This window comes from Triticum dicoccoides, chromosome 6A, assembly GCF_002162155.2.
Source record: "Triticum dicoccoides isolate Atlit2015 ecotype Zavitan chromosome 6A, WEW_v2.0, whole genome shotgun sequence".
Lineage (NCBI taxonomy): Eukaryota > Viridiplantae > Streptophyta > Magnoliopsida > Poales > Poaceae > Triticum > Triticum dicoccoides.
Genome location: NC_041390.1, coordinates 591,119,913 through 591,125,104, shown reverse-complemented (window position 1 = coordinate 591,125,104; position 5,192 = coordinate 591,119,913). Strand labels below are relative to the sequence as shown.

The following is a 5,192-nucleotide window of genomic DNA, read 5'->3' as shown; positions in this document are numbered from 1 at the left end:
GATGAGACATGTTTAAGGTCATTCACTGGAATAGGTGATATATATATTGATAAACTTGGAGCCTGATAATTTTCTGTAGCTTACTGATATGATATGGATGTGATGGTTTTTACTAGACATGTGTACAGTTACGAGCATGTATCCATGTCCAGATGGTCAGATTAGAGTATTGAGTAAGATATACATTTCAGTAATTAATGGGTGGTGATATTATGGGTTTATTTTATGTGCAAGGAATGTGTCAATGTGTATGAAATTTTATTTGGAACCACTTAAATTTTGAGCCACTATTTGAAAAGAACTGACAAAACTTGATTAGTCTTTTCCTTGTGCATGATTGATGTGTGCCGCTGAATTATTGTGTCTTTCTATGTGGTTCACTTTGTTTCGATAGAAAATTGTGAAACGAAACAATGGTCACATCCATATGCGTGGATAACGCTTCCCTTACTAGCAGAAAGCTAGTGTGATTGTTGTTGCGTTGAAATGCTCTACCATTCTGCTTAAGGATCCTAATCGAAATATTTTAACTAGTAATAAAAAATCATAATTAAGACCCACTTCCTAAATGTAGATTAGTCAAAGTAAATAATTAATCCATCATGCACGTGATCATTAATCACAGTTAACGCCCACTTCCTAATTGTATATCGGCAAAATTAAGTAAAATCATAATGCACATGAACATCTTAATTAACAAGAGAATGTTGATTAATCATGTACCCATGCATGCATGATTAGTTGTGTATTTTTTTAGCAGTGAGAACTATGACAGAAAAGAGACATTCTACCTGAACACCTTTTGAGCATCCCAAAAAAAGAAGCAATAGGTTAAATATATTGTTAATCTAAATTTTACTATTCGTTAGGGCGGGCAACTAGCGTTGTGGTTGGGATTAGAGGAGTTAAGGGTCAGTCCTAATTCACTATCTAAAAATCATTTTGTTCCAACCTTGATCTTTGACATTTATTTACGAATCAACTATACCCTTTTCACTTATTGTCTATATGGCTCCAAGGTTGCTGAGAAAATAAAAGGTACTCAAAGAGTTCAATATACAAACTTGAAGGCAGAAGAGACATCACAATTCACTTACAAAACACTACATGTGACAAATATCCGAAGGATATAGCTAATACAAATTCTTCATCAATCTTTATGTATCTTGCATAATTTAAATCATATTCATGGAATATAAAGTACGATACAATACATATGCTTGTACACAATTTATATACATATACAAAGTATAAATAATTAAAGTAGACGCATGCAATTAATTGATCGTGTGCATGCGAACATATGTGCCAGAGGACGCTCTTCTGTGCAGTGGGGTAAGAAGGCTCCATCGCAAGCCACACATGCCTCTCTTGTCGGGAATATCCTTCTCTGTTCTTAAATATCTGTTCTCGCCCCATGTTGTTCCTCATGAATTCTTCAACAACCAATATTTTGTGTAATCGTTGGTCTTTCCATAACCAATAGCGGCAATACCATGATCCAGGTCTGTGCCACATGAGCCTGTCATCACTCTGCCTTTGTAAAATTGGAAAGTCATATCTCCTCCCTCTACGGCTACTGAGACAGGTTGGCTTGCGACAGCTTGAATGAGGGCACCTTCATTGTTGGCCGGAACATCCTCATAACTTTTCATGGTTGCAACACCATTGGTTCCATTCTTGCACTTATCATATGTTGCGGTATATGGATAGTTGGACTCGGTGGTGAGACCACCATTCTTGATTATGAACTTAAATGCATCATCCATGAGCCCGCCTTCGCAACCCTAGTCTTCACCATGGACATCACAATCTACCAACTCTTGCTCCGAGAGTGAGATAAGCTTGCCAGTTTTGAGCTTAACGATACCCTTTGTAGCAGCACGGCAGAAAACGCCCAACAACAACCTACATATGGTTAAGTTTTTGGTAGCTACTATAAGGATACATTCAATAAATGATATATGCAATACATCATCATCATAAATATATTTACCACATTGGCCCGGATCCTTGATGGGAGTGACTGCACCTTTGGTCTCCAGTCTACTATTGTCGGAAGTGCATCGAAACTTACGTTCTCATACATGAATCCGGTAGGAACCCTCTCCAAGCTTGTTTTGTACCCCTTGTTAGCCGTTATTGACTTGAACTCCTTGTTGGTGAGGTCAGTAAAAAGATTGATGCCCAAATAAAACTTGTGGTTCTCGGCGTTAAATGACTCGATGAACCCAATACTAGCCTTGAACACTTTGAATCGGTGTGCCTTCTCAATGGTGTCCTTGTACACACGGCCGTACTGCACCATCCGGCTCTTGTGGAGTGCCCCCATTGAAAAGTCACCACTGAGCTCACGCGCTGCTGGGACCGAACTGCGGAAGGAGAGGCATCCAAGGATACCAAGGATGAGAGATTTTGAAATGCCCATGGTATGGTTGCTGAATTGCTATCTACTACTAGTGTGCAGTGCGGCCTTGGTTCTAAGCATGGAACTGTGTGTGTTATATAGTTAGATGCATGTACTTAAGTATAGGTTATGTTGATGATCTCCGGCGTGGCGTGAAGTAGGGTTGGTGGGCAGATAGTATGAAAATTATCTGTTTGTACATGTTGTATGCTTTCCTTCACATATGAGAATAGCCCTTGTTGTGCTGAGGCTTTGGATTTTAGCACAAGGAAAATCAAGAAACCCTGATTACAACATATTTTAACAATTCAAAGGGATTTAGGTACTCCGATTGCATGAGGTTGATAGATTTATCTATCGATCTTAAACTTATGGATCTCTTTAAAAAATTGGAGTGGGTATGTGGGAACCAAATATATTAGTTGGTTTTTGATATATACATGTGTAAATTTTCTATGGCCTGATTTTATTTGGATTGTAACACTAAGTTTTAACTTCTGTTGCTTTACAAAATTGTGGGTGCGTACATAAAATATTGCTAAGAATCAATTTATCCTATCTATACCTAATAATAAAGGACGGAATATTTCATAGTTCTTCATCCATCACCCTTTTGTATCTGGTGATTTTTTGTGTTAACATAAAGATTGACGGCTGCGATTTAATATTTAGAAGAAAAAAACTGTGTCGCAAGGATCCAAACACAGAAGCGGCCTAATAAACTCTCAGGCCCAAACCAGCTGGCCTCGCGTACGTCATTGCCAAACAAGGAAACATACTTTTAATATCTCATAATTTTTTCACATGGTATTTCTGGTAATATGTTCGTCCGTAACAGAAAAAAATCAAGGAATTGTTCTTCCCCTATAAGCCGTGGAACTGTTGGAACTCACCACGGGTCTATATGTGGCTTGAGAATCAGTCATCGAATAGGATAAATTCAGCGTGCGTGACCTACGCGTTCTAATCACCGTCAGATCAAAAGAAAACAACAGACCAGCCTCCGCACGAGCACGCCATGCTAAAAAAAAGTCAGCTACATAAACCAGGAAAAAACCAGTAGGGCCGACATGTCTCCTTTCCTCTCTCAGATTCGAGTTTCCCCTATCCCAAAAGCTCCTTCCCTGCACGATCTCGAGCAGACGCTACCAAAGCCGGATTGTCATCTCACGAGCCCCATCACTCCCTGTGGAATTCACGATCATAGAGTCGCATGAGATACATCCGTCACCCATGCGTCCTCACCTCCAAGACTTGCGTCGTCACGGACAGCCCTGCCCATGCAACACGATCTGAGTTCACGAATTGTCCCATCGGTTACCATGATTGTAGCCAATGATTGTGTCTCCATTAATCCCCGTCTATGTGGTTGATTGTAAAGATTGTTAACGCATAGCAAGAAGTGCCCATCACAAGATGTTGACCTCTTCTTTGTCGCCTCGCCGTCGTACACAACTTCCTGATCGGTTTCAGTTTCAGTTCTTCTCCCGTCCACCAACGAGGTAAGAACCCTCCGCCCCCTCCTCCTCAATCACTACACTTATTGTATGCGCATTTCATGTCCTCATCTCGAGCCCCACTTACCCCTCAATGACAAATTGACAAGTCGGGGCTTCGATGCATGATCAGATGCGCCAGAGCCGTTGATAAGGGTGCAGGGGGTGTTGTACGTACAAAGTACAGCATTGGGAGTGTCCAGACTATCACTGTGGGCAAGCAAACATGCAGTTGGATGGATAAATGGCTAAGTGCCTTCCGTCGGGAAGGAATCAATCGATCCAAAGGTAGCTGGTGATGGGGCAGAATCAATCAAAAACTATGCACCGAGGCGCAGCCTACCCCAACACAACCAATGAGCAAAATGACACAGGATCAAGCTCGACAGCACTAGTTGTCGGCGGAGGCCTCAGCGATGTTTGCCTCCTTCAATCTCTGGAAGGTTGAGGCTGTGGTGGCAACCTTAATTAGAACCTAAATTGCAAGTACCATGTCTTGAATTTGGATGTGTGGGAAGGCATCAGCTCTTTTCCACCATTAGGCTATGCCTTAGTCTGTAGACTTTTTTTATGTTGATGATAGTTGTAGCAAAAAATATTATGAAGTGCATGGTGTCTTCTATTACGGTTATATTGACCTTCTAGCAAAAATTATAGAATTTTGACAGTCCATTTGCGTGAATGCTCACAGGGTGAGATGTATTGCTCCCTGACTGACAGGGTACGCAACCACACAAGCTGATCGGATGCTGACGTGCACGACTATTGGGATCCCTATGTGGCCTCAGGAGTCACATAGATGGATTGCCGGCCCAATGTGAAGATGGTACTATTGGTCCCGAGCAATGTTTATTAAGCTAGCCAGCTAAAGACATGAGAATTCTTTTTCTTCCATTACAATGCACAGACATGTTTGCTAGTCAATATAAAGCATATTGATGTGACCGGCCGCTTGGAGAGACTAGGAGTGTAACACATACATAATAAGTTGATTACAACAACTTCACTCAGGATCATCATCTATTAAATAAGAGTAGTTAGCATATCTTAAATAATTTAATCACAAGTCCAAAATATGCATTGGTGCTCAGTCACCTTTTATATTCTATTCTATATAGAATGAGAACCAAACGTACGTCAAGAGTGTATCATAGAAGTATCGTATCTCCCTACAGTGGCAGGGAACATAAAAATAATGGTGGGGGAAAATACACACACTGTCAATGGCAACCTTATCCAGTGACATGCAACACAACCAACACACATTTCTAGACGCCGTGCCACTTTCA

At 40.8% G+C, this 5,192-nt stretch overlaps 1 pseudogene; it reads right to left on the bottom strand.

The window, feature by feature from the left end:
- Positions 1-1,277: 1,277 nt before the first annotated feature.
- Positions 1,278-2,428, bottom strand: LOC119316050 (annotated as a pseudogene).
- Positions 2,429-5,192: the final 2,764 nt, after the last annotated feature.